Source organism: Neolamprologus multifasciatus, chromosome 7 (assembly GCF_963576455.1).
Source record: "Neolamprologus multifasciatus chromosome 7, fNeoMul1.2, whole genome shotgun sequence".
Lineage (NCBI taxonomy): Eukaryota > Metazoa > Chordata > Actinopteri > Cichliformes > Cichlidae > Neolamprologus > Neolamprologus multifasciatus.
Genome location: NC_140445.1, coordinates 6,555,387 through 6,570,127, shown reverse-complemented (window position 1 = coordinate 6,570,127; position 14,741 = coordinate 6,555,387). Strand labels below are relative to the sequence as shown.

Here is a 14,741-nt window from a genome sequence, read left to right as displayed (position 1 = left end):
TCAAGCAGCGGTTGCACTGTAAAGTGAAACAGATGAATGAGCGAATGGAGTTGTTAAAGTTTGAAAGTTAGAGATTTTGTTATTTTATTATGTTTTTGTTCTTCAGCAGTAAAAGGCTGATGGGATTTTAACGTTGCTGTTAGCTTTAACATCAAGCTTTGCTCTGATTTTGCTGGTGTTTCTGGACTTTCATCCTGATGTATAAGAGATAATCACATACAGTAACCTGTGCTGTGGTAGCAGGTCTGTCATGCGCGGCCACTGTCTTTGTGTTTTGTGCAGGTGTCTCTTCAGATGGGCAGAGGACCTCCTTCACACTCTTTGGAGCTTCATCACCCCTCCTCGGCTCCAGCACAGCGCTCCTCCTGTATGATTCATTCATCACCAGTGGAGCCCCCCCCCCCTTCCCCCTCTGCCCTCACCTTTTCCCACAGCTCTCCTCTGCCTGCCCTCTGTCTGTCCTCTGTCAGCCCACTTCATCTCCAGCTCAAAGCATTTCACATCCTCCAGAGCTCCCCTGCCCCCTAATCCCTCTTCACCTCGTCTTCGATCTTATGCCAATGAAAAGCTCAGCCATAATTTTCTCTTTCTGTATTCTGAGCCCCCGGCCTCACAGGCCCGTGCTGGCCCCTCTCGGCCTATAGTCACTATCTCCATGTAGACTGCCTCTTCTGTGGTGACCACCGCTGTACAGTCCGAGGCCCCTCACACTGCTGAGCTGAGCTGCTGCGCTGTGCCTCCCTGCCTAACAACACAGACGCAGAGTGGATGAACAGGGTGATTACAGTACAGCGTGACAAGTTCTGTGGCCCAGCAATCACCGTAGAGTAACTGCCATCTGCCCAGCACGCGATGGCAGGCAGCGCTGCGTTATCAGTACTGTAGCGCCCCGGCCGTTGCCAGTAGTCTCCTCTTCTGAACTGGACTGGGCCATCGTGGACTTGCCCCTAAGGTCCACCGTAAAGCCAGGAAAGCTGGACTGACTTAAAACTGTGTTTTGTTTTTTTTTTTTTTTGATCAATCCAAATTCCTATGTAAAAACTCAACAGCTGGTTAATATGTGTATTTTAAACTTGAGTGAAAAAAATAACTAAGGAAAAAGGAACAAAAAAAAAATCTCTTGTCTTGAGCCGTCTCTATTTCAGTTTTTGGATATTTGTGTGCTTTTGTCTTTTACTTTTGTGCATTGATTATTATCAATGGATTATTGTACAAAAAAATGTTACTTCGAGGCAAAAAAAATATGACATTCTTTGAAGCAGAGAAGTCGGTGGCTTAGTTGTCTGTGGTTATGACGGCATTTCTGTACTTTTTAAAAAGAATTACTTCCTTTACCTTTTTCCTTCATCCGACTCAGCAATGAAAACAAGACTTACTGTATGTCACTATGTTCTGTCGGTCATCTGATTATGACGTTTTTGTCTGCTAAACATTAGACCTGAGTCAGAGACACTCACGGAAATCCTGCTCAGCGTGATTTTGGTCACATGCCGTTTCTTGAAAGGCACAAAAGGCACCTTGGATAAAAACATACTTAGTATGAGCTGCTTTTGAAGGGGTTTCAGTTGTGGTTTGACTCAGGTCTCTTACAGTTATGTGAACACACCAGTATTCTTAGAAAAAAAAACAGTTCTTTTACTTGAAAGGTGTCTACTGTATTCTACTGTAACTTTGACTTTTGGTTCTTTTGAGGCCGAGGGATTATTATTTGGTCGCCGGACTATGGTTTAGTACTGTTCAAGAGACTCGCCGGGCTCAGACGAGCCGTATATGTAACGATTACATGTATTACTGTATATAGCAGATGATTTAATGAAGAGATTTATGCAAGTAGTGTGGGAGGGAAACTTGACATTATCACGATGCCGTTCTTTTCTTTGTTTTAGCCTGTTTGGGTTTCAGATGAAAGAAGGTTGTAACTTCTTGACTTTCTGAAGGTGGCGCACATTTCAGTATCATATTATGTCATAACACAATGCATAAATCATTACATTAAGAAAGAAGAAGAGAGTTTATAGTGATGTGCAGCAAGATAATTTACCGCTGTAATTGCAGTATTCATTAAGTAGAAAAGTTGATAGCCATAATAGTAGAATTAATGCAATTTTTTTTATTATGGGGAATGTCTAGAATATATTTAGCCTCATTTTTACTGAGGAAAACTGGAATTCTGTGACCACACTGTACGTAAAGCTCCTTATCATTTAGATGGTATTAAAGGAGATTATAGCCATATATTAACTTTATCGAGTGGATATAAAAGATCAATGATATGTCAAAAAAGTAAATGATACCAAATGAGAATATATTAGACATGGGTGGGCGAGTGGGAGAGATATGGTTGGGGGTCGGAGACGGAGGACAGAGAGATAGTATAGATATAATAATGTAAAGACAGGACAGTAGGTAGTTATAGATGAAAGCACTTTTGTGACAAGAAAAGAGCAGAATCAATGCAAAAAATGTCAAATGTGTAACTGCACAATTAACACAGTAACTAACAGTGAAGACTCCTAACCCAGGACCTTTAGGAAGTTTATATTACACGGTAATACACACGTCTTATAAATTAACACTTTATAGCAGGATTATGATATTTTTTAAAGTTGGAATTCTTACATTTTGACAGTCAAGGCTAAAAACAAATAGACCGGCTTTAAAGCAACATTTCAGCCACTGAAACAGTCATGGAGTGAGATAGATTTTAGGGAATTTTCACAAACGTCTAAAAAGGGGAAAGGGACTTTTATAGTCTGCAGACTTGTAGACTACACTCTTCCTTTACATTTATGACTTCAAGCAAGACATTACAGGCAAATACGTGGATGGATTAACTTTCCAAGGTGATTACTGAGAAGTCAGAATTAAAAAAAACAAACTTTTTCACTTTCATTTTGTTCTTCCAGGAGGAAATTTGGATTTGGATATTTCTTTTTCACAAAAGAGAAAAAACATTAAACCTCGTCGACAGCTAAAAATACCCCCAATATAGCTGTGAGTAGTTTGTGTGCAAACGCCTCTTTAAAAAACTTGGAAAACATGAAAATGTTTTGTTAAAAGTTTAGGTAACAGACAGGGATCAGTTAACTGTCCTTTAAAATAAGCAACAAGGTTTTTGGACGTTTTCTTTGCAATAATCTGAAGATTTTACTATGAGAGAAAAATAACCCCACAATCCCTAAACCGTCAGTTTTGTCCTGTACTGTCTTGCCTCAATCTGCTAAAGATTGGTTTTCTTCCAGTACAGACGAATATTAACAGCGCTCCGCTTCATAAATCCAGGCCTGCACACGATGAATATTAGTTGTGTATATTTAGCGATAGGAAAGCAAAGATGTGAGAAGAAAGTCCTGATGCATTGTGGGAGCACACGGTGTGTTTTGGAATGCTTTGAATTGTCAGTATTATTACTGGATGACAGCAGGAACCATCACATTTTAATTCATCCTCACTGTACAGACCCACTTTTATCATTTCATTTGACTCCATGCAAAAGAAAAGGGGTGGGTGGGTAAAAAGCGAGGCTTGATGCGATGCTCTAAGTTGATGTGCAATGTTTGTGTTTTACACGGGTAGTGGCGAGACGCTTTGATTGATGACGGACTCCGGGACGGACTTAACTATCAGTAGTATTTTTCTGCCGTTTAGGGCATGTCATGAAGCTGTGACATCTTGGCGGCGCTGATGATGTCATACTATCGTCACTCGGGCGTTGAGGAGGTCACAGTGACGACAACCATGAATGCTGTTGGATGTAGTTATGCAGAAAACTTTTTGGTGAATTTAAACAATAAATACAAATTACAATTCTCAGCCTGTGTGTTTTGTTTGTATTTGTGTGTAGTGAAACAGGGCTGCCGTGTATGACCAGTATAAACCACTAGAGGGAGGCAGACACACGTTACAGGTTCAATCTTTATCCAGCTTATGAAAAAGTTGTCAGCTGTCAGATAGTGTTTGTGTTGTTACCGCTGGCAGATACCTGCAAAAGATAAGGAAATTATTTGTGTTTTAAGGTAAGGCAGTTAGGTAATGAATAAAACATGGAATCCTTTTTGAGATGAAAGATGCGTTACCGAAACAGCTGCCTGTCAGTGACCTTCACATGCTTTCAAACAGCTAGTTAGAACGAGATGTCTCTGCGGCAGACTTCAGCTTGTAAACTGCAAAAAACACACAGCCCTGGATCACAGTTCAAACTCCCCTGTTTTCTTACCTGACTGTAGCCTGAAGGAATAATCTTTTGATTTGGATTTGGGATGTTCAAAAAAAGAATCAAAAGAATAACTCGGTGGAAAAGTCTTCTTTCTTGTGTCTAAACAAGATATTTTCTGGGCTCGACATATTTCTGACAGCCCAGTTTTACCCAAGAAGTTAATGTATCTATCTTTGATCACTTCAGGACTTTCTCAGATATCAATGGCGTTTCTTTTACTAGCTCACTTGGAAGAAGTAATCAATGCTTTTTGTCTCCCATCCTGTCTGGTTTATTGAATATCTCTGTGTACCCAGTAAAAAGAAAGCATTAATGACTTTAAGTTGCTCCTAAATGCAGCAGTTGTACTTTAACTAATTTAATCCAATTTAAAATATCATTAATCCCTCAGAAAGCTTTAAATACTTTGATTGCAAATTCTGCCTTTCATCTTCTAGTCTCTTACACTCGGGATGCATCCTGAGAACAAAAGCTTGCACAGTGTTTTGTGTCTTGAGGGCCCAGACTTCCAACAATCAACTTTATGCTTCAAACATTCTCTATAAAAATACACGTTTTGTTCATCTGTATCTTTCCTGGTTACATTTTTTACATTTTGCAATGTCCTTTGACATTTCATGGCATTGACCTAATATCTCTACTTTGGTGTCAGCTGTGCAGAACTCATGTGGTCAGATGCAGCTTGGCAAACCTAAACTGAGCCGTCATCTACTTTTGAAAGAGAAGCGATTTTCTTCAGCCAATGCTTCCAAATCATTTATACATGTTCAACCATTTTCTAATTGTACTGTTGTGAACTTTAACAATTAACATGCTAACTGAGGCCTGTAGAGTCATAGATGTAGCTTCAATTTTTTGTAGTTTCTCTGAGGAGTGTCTGACCATGGTGAGATTGGTAACTGTTATGTTTTCCCACTCATTACTGATGAATATGGAGAATAACTTGAAATTAGGTGTAAATAGGTGTACAACCCTTATTGATGGGCAAAACCTTTTTTCAGAGGTGCCTACACAGTCAGTTATGTGCATTTGTATATCAGCAGCTGGCTGTATGTTTTTCCTCTCAATTACTATAGTTGCACAAAAAATGTACATCCTCACACACTGCTTTTGCATTTTAGGTTAGTCTTTGTTAAATAATGATATATTGTAATATGTCATACGTTTCCATGTTCCCATCTCCAGCCTTGGTAGTCTGGGCTTGGGCTGCCAGCTCCTTCACCCTTCACCCAGCTCATGCTGCACCCGACTCCTACGACGCCTCCTGCGGGTGGTGGGGCATGGCCAGAACACTTCACACATGTCCCTTCATTGGACTTGTGGCTCCAAGGTAGGGCACCAGTAACCCTATCCTGGGTATGGTGAAAAGGACGCAGTTGAGGTGAGGTATCTGATGAGGATGCCTCCAGGGCACCTCCTGGGCAAGGTGTCCTGGGCACATCTCACCGGGAGGAGGCCCGGGGCAAATCCTGACACACTGGAGTGATTATATCTTTTGACTGGTCTGAGAACACCTTGGTGTTCCCCCAGATAAGCTGGAGGAGGGAGCTGGAGAGAGGGAGGTCAAGGCTTCTCTTCTTAGGCTGCTGACCCCCAACCCCACACGGATAAGTGGAACAAAATGGATGGATGGAGAGCATATGTTGCTGAGGTCATATTTGCCTAATTTTAAGACCTGACGAGGACCAGATAGCTTTTCACTATATCCTGACAATAAATCCTTAGAATTCTTTTTCACATAAATGCATAAAAATTGTTTTATTTGCATATACGTGCATGAAAATGTCTGTTTGAGAAGAATTATAACGTTTAAGCTAAGAAGCTTGAGCAGCATAATCTAACAAAGTTATCTAAGAGGAAACTTATGTATTTACGCTTTGATTGTCAGAAACTTATGATCAAACTGACAAAAGAAACATTTTTTCTGTTAATCTGATGAATTAAGTCCAACATCTCCCCCGCTTTTAGATTGGTTTTGGTTTCCACCAATGTTTGAGAGAAATATGTAGCTCATTAGCTCCTCAATACTCCACCAATGTTTTACAGAGTAGTGCCAAACTTCTGTGTGCTGCTTGTTGCAGCTAGTGTACATGCAGCTCATTAGAGCTTTAAATAGAAATCGAGTGTGTGAGAAAAATATATGATTAATGAAGGATCTTTAGATTTGAGCAGTCGTGGTGCAAATTAAAACCAAGAAATCTAAAAATAATATTTAAAAAATCCACCATAAGCAATGCCTTTTGCATTATACATTGTATTTTAATTCACTTCTAACAAAAATAGTGATTAGCGCCACGTTAAAAATGTTTTTTTTCTACTTTGGGGAAGAGCAAGAAGCTGTAAAAACGCAACTGGCACGCCACCACCTTATAGCATGTATTATAATAACTGCATTTCCAACAGATTCATCAAATTCTGCACGCATTTTAAGTTATGGGCCATCAGGCTAAGGTGTTTTCCTGTTTTTCCTTAGAGCCCAGACTTTATATAAAAGACAGACATAACAACTGTGACATCAAGTCGTGTTCTTTAAAACAGTCCCCAGCTGTTTGAAATGTGAAGATGAACTCGAATGAGTCCCATCTCGACCTTCTGGATACTGATTGGAACCATTATTTGCATAGTGATCATGATGTTGTATTCAGTAAGACATCAAATTAGCGTTTGAATTAGTCATTAGACCATGAACTAGGAAAGTAAGGATACATTTACCTGTACTTACCTATCAAATCTGACTTCTTTCTGCAACCAGAGGAAATATCATTTTTCATAACTAGACGTTACATCCATTGTTTGCATACAATGTTTTGATAAAGGCATTTAAACGTAACTGCATATGAGCCTCTAAGTATACTTTTCTATGAGAAACCTCGTCACTCATTTATTCCAGCGTTTTGGTGCCATATCCTCCAGACATCAAGGGGCACATTTAGAGTAATACAGAGTTACACATGATATAAAGGCCTTTTGAAACCAATGATGGACTCTGTGAAAATACAAGCAGCCTGCCTTTGTGCTAGCTCAGGCGTCTTGCATTTGTAATATCATTCATCCTGTCTTGGCTTCAGTAAACTTGTCTCTTTCAGGTGCTAATCCCCTGCATTCCCATATGGGAGGTTGATGTTACAGTCAGCTAAAACCTGCCAGATTTCCCCTGGAACAGCAGCGTTTAGCTGATTGTTACCCCTGCCAGCTCTGTGTGTGTAAGCGCTGTTAGACAATGCTGTCTCAGCTTTCTCTACCTTTGGTAGGGCCGGTGTAATGAGCTCTATTTAACAGCTCTATGCTACGCTACACATGTGCACGTATGTGTGTGTTTGTGTGTGTGTGTGTGTGTGTGGGGGGGGGATTTCTCTAGTCGGTAATTAATGGCTAATCTCTCTAAGCCAAACAAACGGAAATTAAAAGAGCAGGCTACTCAGCTGAAGATCAGAACACGATTTCAGGGCTTATACCGCTCAGTGGAATTAGATCCTCTCTCACATACACATAGACATACTCACAACTTGTTCAGACCAGTGCATAAATTAGCACACACAACAGCTACACCAGGAAGTCCCCAGTGGTCGTTGAGTGTTGTCTGAGTCAAGCATGTGTCAAGTCCAGCTTTCATTTTCCTGTGCAGGGCTTTCTAGTATTTATCACTGACGGGTTGGCTCCTTCTCTCTGCTGCTGTCATTGTCTAATGAGAGGCAGGGAGACAAATAGAGAGAGACAGAGGTGAGGACAGAGAGGAAGACGGAGGGAGAGAGGGGACTGTTTAGCCAGTGTTAATTAAGTTTGGACAGGCTCTCCAGGGAACCATTATGAAAGTCTTATCTGCTAATAAGAAAAAGAAGACACTGTAATTATAGTTCTATATACAGGAGAGGAGAGGATGGTGAGAGGGAAGGAAAGTGCAGCCACGAGTGAAATATTGCTCATACATTAAGCTTTTGGTTCTTGCTGAGCAGTCCTTTCTTTAGCTACGACTAAGGGGCCGAAATGGACGGTGGTTTAAAAGTAATACATAAGGACTATTGGAGGCATTTCAGTGAGTCATTACATCATAAAAAACCAAAATTAAATATTCAACTGTGTAGGTTTTTTTGCACTGCGGGTTGAGGGTTCTTTGCTGAAAATAACGACATAATTGGATGTTAATTGTAGGTTAAAATGATGGTGTCACGAAGAAATCAATCTAAACTCAAGAAAACATGAATTCATTATTGGTATTCTATATAAATGTTGGAATGTGTAGCTGACCTGCTGTGCACTGATTAAAAGACTTCATTAAAGCAGCAGTTCACTAGCAATGCATCAACTGAAGACGGCTTCAATTTTCTCTTTATAATAAATCCCGAATGATGTCCTTCCTTACAAGAAACTTTGCTGAAATTAATTATAAAATATTTAGGAATGAACTGAATTAAAAGTTGATGTGTTTTGTTCTTGTTTTAACGAGGTGATAAAAGTTAGATATTTCAGTGCAGTGGTGAGAAGACAAGTTCTTCTTGTTCGATATCATTCATCGATTCGCTCTGATTTTCTTCTTTTGTGTCAGAACTTCCAGAATTATCACCTGGTCATCTCACTTGCACCATCTTTCCAGAATTAATAGAATAATGGTTCATCAGACTGGATAACTTGCACTGTCTACACTCATTGACTTTGTGCTGTCCTTTTGGCCCAATCCCAAGAACGAAGAAGTTCAAATACACATATGAACACACTTATCACCACTTAACCGTTTGTCTTAAAATTTAAAAGGTGTTTTCATCATATCACAGGGATGCAAGATTAATGTGTTACCAACGTATGCTGAACCTAAAGCTGCAGTTATCAGAGTCACATAAGTGGCTCTATGAATGTGACAGGAATCTCCATGGTAACTCAAGCTGCTAATTTTTTACATTGCTGCTGTTTCTTCTTGAATCGATTCTTTACAATCAACTCATAATAAATGATATATGCAAACCTATATCATTCTATCAGTGGCTGTGAGCTGAACTATTTACAGTAAAGTAGTAAAAGCATTGTATGTGACTTCCACCAACCTCTGTTACAAATGAAGATAATACAGTTCTTCTAATGTCCATTAAAGCCATTCATAGTGGGTGACTTATTATTTATATTTTGTAATTTTCCTATTAATTGAACTGTGTTACCAAGGCTTTAAGTTATACATTATTCTGACAACTATGACTGACAGCTGGATGCTTACGGGCAGCTAGCCCACTTACTGGAAGCACTGATTTGGACCCCTCAACCATATTTGTGCTGTTGGCATCTTTTAATTGTAAATATTAAAATAAAGTGGCCTTGTTTTACCTCCATCCAATAAGTCTCTGCTCTGTTTCTGATGTTTGAGATTTCAGTACTTTTCTTGTGTGTTTCTTAGTACTAATGACTGATAATTTGATTTCATTAAGGACTACTTGCAACAATTTTCTCGCCCCTTCAGTGTTATAGCCATCACTGAAACTTGGTTCAATGTCGATAAAAGAATAGATTTCTGTTTGAATGGATATGATTTAAAATACATGAATAGATTAAATAAGGCGGCCGGCGGGGTTGCTATATATGTTCATAACTCTATAAAATATAATGTTGTAACAACTATGTCTATGGCTATTGATGGAATTTTGGAATGTTTGACTATTGAGATCATGAATGAAAAAAAGAGAAATGTTATAATAAGTTGCATACATCGGACACCCAGTTCAAGTATTGACACTTTTTATGAATGGATAGAAAAAATGTTTGCTTCGGTGAACCAAAAATTACTATTCATCTGTGGTGATTTTAATATTGACTTGCTAAACCCAACAAGGTTAAAAGCCATTGATGACTTTACTGACACGATGTACAGCTTATCACTATATCCAACAATAACAAAGCCAAGCAGAATAACATCACATAGCGCCACTATTATTGACAACATTTTTACTAATGTCATGGATTTCCAAATTAATAGTGGCCTGCTTGTCTGTGACATAACTGACCACTTACCAGTTTTTACTTTGTGTGACTGTGATTTAAAAAAAATAGATACCAAGATTACGATAGCAAAGCGAACAATAAATGAAGAAGCAATTCATGCCTTCAATTTCGATTTAGCACAACAAGATTGGAGTTCGGTGTATGAAGAGTCAGATGTGGACAAGGCTTATGATAATTTCCTAGATATATTCACTATGCTGTACAACAAACATTGTCCTGTAAATGAACACAAGACAAAGAAAAAAAAGATAATAAGTCCTTGGTTCACAAAAGGAATTATCAATGCTTGCAAAAAGAAAAACAATCTGTATAAACAGTTCATCAAAGTAAAAACAAAAGAAGTGGAACAAAGATATAAAGCATATAGAAATAAATTGACTGACATTATAAGAACAAGTAAACAACTTTATTATAGAAGAAGATTATATGAAAATAAAAACAGTATAAAAGGAACTTGGGATGTGTTAAATAACTTAATCAAACAAGGATCTTCTGGAACATCATATCCTGAATGTTTCATTGATGCAAATGGTGAAAATCATAATATGAGTAACATTGTAGATGGGTTCAATAAATTTTTTATAAATGTTGGCCCTGAACTAGCAGCGGACATCCCGTGTCAAAAAAATGAAAATATCAGTAATATAAAATCAAATCCCTTTTCACTGTTCCTCTCAGCTACAAATGAGCAAGAAGTAATAAATATCACATTAAAATGTAAAAGTAAGTCTTCAATGGATTATTATGACATAAATATGTCTGTAGTTAAACAGGTTATTCTGAATATTGCTAGTCCCTTAACATATATCTGTAATTTATCATTTCAGTCCGGTTGTTTTCCAAAAAAAATGAAAATTGCGAAGGTAATACCACTATACAAAAGTAATGATAAACACAGTTTTACCAATTATAGGCCTATTTCTCTACTGCCTCAATTCTCAAAAATTTTAGAAAAACTTTTTAATTCAAGATTAGAAAAATTCCTTGAAAAACATCAAATAATAAATGTTGGTCAGTATGGTTTCAGAACGCAAAGAACCACTTCAATGGCGATAATTGAGGCAGTAGAAGAAATTGCCAATGCACTGGATAAAAATAAATATGCAGTTGGTATTTTTGTTGATCTCAAAAAGGCCTTCGACACAATCAATCACTCAATTTTATTGGATAAATTGGAAAGATATGGTATTCGAGGGAAAGCTGGTAACTGGTTAAAAAGTTACCCAACGGGTCGGGAACAATATGTTAGCATAGGGCATTACCATTCAGAGAAACTTGGTATTACATGTGGTGTCCCCCAAGGGTCAGTGTTGGGACCAAAACTTTTCAATATATACATAAATGATGTTTTTGATGTTTCTCAAGTACTTAAACTCATACTGTTCGCAGATGACACCAACATATTTTTCAGTAGCGATGATTATACTGATCTTGTAATGACCGTAAACAGGGAGCTAAAATTAATAAAAAAATGGATGGATATAAATAAATTATCATTAAATATAAATAAAACTAAAGCAATGTTTTTTGGTAATTTAAAATATAATATAGAATTACCAATTATCATTGAAGGTGTACCAATTGATAATGTGAGTGAACACAAATTTTTGGGAGTCGTAATTGATAACAAAATTTCATGGAAACCACACGTCAGACACATAAAAACCAAAATTTCCAGAAGCCTCGCAGTTTTGAACAAAGTGAAACCATACCTTGATAAAGATGCACTTCGTACTCTGTACTGTACCCTGGTTCTTCCATATCTTACATATTGTGTGGAAGTGTGGGGAAACACATATAAAAATACAACTAATCCATTAGTCACAGTACAGAAACGAGCACTGCGTATTATTCACAAGGCTGGTTATCTAGATCATACTCACAAACTCTTTCTTCAGGCAAAGTTACTTAAATTCCAGGATCTGGTTAATAACAATACATCTATAATCTTATACAAAGACTTTAATAAACTTCTACCTACAAATTTACAAATTATATTTGAAATTCAAGAAAGGGTTTATAATGTGAGAGGCTTCGGGGAATTCAAATTACCCAGAACTCGAACAACCCGTAAAGGTTTTTGTGTGTCTGTATGTGGTGTGAAAATCTGGAACAGTCTGAGTTTACAACTGAAACAATGCAAAAATATTCATAGATTTAAATTCCTCTACAAACAGTTGGTCTGGTCACAGTATACTCAATGATGGTTTTAGTGTGCTCTGTAATGTCTGTTCTCTTACCATTGCTGGTATGGATTCCAAAAAAAAAAAGTGTGTATGTATGTATATGTGTGTGTAGATATATATGTATGTATGTGTGTTTGTCACTATGTAATTATTATTGCCTGTTACCTGTGGTAACGCAATTTATAATTATTATAAATTCTGTATTTAGTTATGATGGTTCTAATTGTTGTTGCGAGCTGCCGTGGAGATGCTTGCTTGCTTTTTTGTTGATGAGTGAGTATAGGGGTGGGATTTAATAAGTTGTCTTTGTCCCACTCCTTTTCAGGTAATTTTTGTTTTGTGCACTTTATGTTCAATATATGTATTTTGTTGTGCCTGGAATGAATAAATAAATGAAATGAATGAAAAATGACCAGTTATCTGTGTCCGTGTGTTTTGCAGTCTATGGATGCTCATTGCTCACCATGCCTGCTAGTGTTAGCTGATTACTTAGCACTCCATCTTCTCATTTAAACACAGTGACTCTAAAACGAACAAACAAACTACAAAGCCTATCAGCTTTCTTTGGTACCCATTTTCTCACTTTTTCAGATCAATTGATGCAAAGCATGCCTCTATTTATCCATTCTCTTCGTCTTATCCAATTCAGGGTGACGGGGGCTGAACCCTATCCCAGATGCCATAGAGCAAGAGGCTGGGTAGGCCCTGGATAGGTTGCTAGTCTGTTGCAGGGGTAACACAGAGAGACAGAGAACCATTTACAATGATAGACAATTTTAGAATTGCCAGTTAACCTAAGCCCACTAACTGCATGTCTTTGAGAGGATGCCATAGTACCCAGAGAGAACCCATGAAAACACAGCAATGAGATACAGTGGCTTGCAAAAGTGAACTTTTCCACATTACATTTTTTACAAATAAATAACTGCAAAGTGGGGTGTGCGTAATTATTCAGCCCCCTGAGTCAATACTTTGTAGAACCACCTTTTGCTGCAGTTACAGCTGCCAGTCTTTTAGGGTATGTCTCTACCAGCTTTGCACATCTAGAGACTGAAATCTTTGCCCATTCTTCTTTGCAAAACAGCTCCAGCTCAGTCAGATAAGATGGACAGCGTTTGTGAACAGCAGTTTTCAGATCTTGCCACAGATTCTCGACTGGATTTAGATCTGGACTTTGACTGGGCCATTCTAACACATGGATATGTTGTGTTTTAAACCATTCCATTGTTGCCCTGGCTTTATGTTTAGGGTCGTTGTCCTGCTAGAAGGTGAACCTCTGCCCCAGTCTCGAGTCTTTTGCAGACTCCAAGAGGTTTTCTTCCAAGATTGCCCTGTATTTTGCTCCATCCCTCTTCCCATCAACTCTGACCAGCTTCCCTGTCCCTGCTGAAGAGAAACAGCCCCAGAGCATGATGCTGCCACCACCATATTTGACAGTGGGGATGGTGTGTTCAGAGTGATGTGCAGTGTTAGTTTTCCACCACACATAGCGTTTTGCATTTTGGTCTCATCTGACCAGAGCACCTTCTTCCACATGTTTGCTGTATCCCCCACATGGCTTGTGGCAAACTGCAAACGGGACTTCTTATGGTTTTCTGTTAACAATGGCTTTCTTCTTGCCGCTCTTCCATAAAGGCCAATTTTGTGCAGTGCACAACTAATAGTTGTCCTATGGACAGATTCCCCCACCTGAGCTGTAGATCTCTGCAGCTCGTCCAGAGTCACCATGGGCCGCATTTCTGATCAGTCTCTCCTTGTTCGGCCTGTGAGTTTAGGTGGACGGCCTTGTCTTGGTAGGTTTACAGTTGTGCCATACTCCTTCCATTTCTGAATGATCGCTTGAACAGTGCTCCGTGGGATGTTCAAGGCTTGGGAAATCTTTTTGTAGCCTAAGCCTGCTTTAAATTTCTCAATAACTTTATCCCTGACCTGTCTGGTGTGTTCTTTGGACTTCATGGTGTTGTTGCTCCCAATATTCTCTTAGACAACCTCTGAGGCCGTCACAGAGCAGCTGTATTTGTACTGACATTAGATTACACACAGGTGCACTCTATTTAGTCATTAGCACTCATCAGGCAATGTCTATGGGCAACTGACTGCACTCAGACCAAAGGGGGCTGAATAATTACGCACACCCCACTTTGCAGTTATTTATTTGTAAAAAATGTTTGGAATCATGAATGATTTTCGTTCCACTTCTCACGTGTGCACTGCTTTGTGTTGGTCTTTCACGTGGAATCCCAATAAAATTGATTGATGTTTTGTGGCTGTAATGTGACAAAATGTGGGAAAGTTCAAGGGGGCCGAATACTTTTGCAAGCCACTGTACAACTCCACCCAAAAGGCAACGGTCAGGT

General features: G+C 38.7%; 1 protein-coding gene across 2 annotated transcripts in view; it reads left to right on the top strand.

The window, feature by feature from the left end:
* The window catches only part of kiaa1549la (KIAA1549-like a), a 132,407-nt gene extending 129,401 nt beyond the window's left edge, over positions 1-3,006 (top strand). For both annotated transcript variants that reach the window (XM_085164745.1, XM_085164744.1), the window contains exon 24: positions 283-3,006. The gene's annotated coding sequence lies outside the window, so the exon portion shown is untranslated. The remainder of the gene's footprint in view (positions 1-282) is intronic.
* The last annotated feature ends 11,735 nt before the right edge of the window (positions 3,007-14,741 follow it).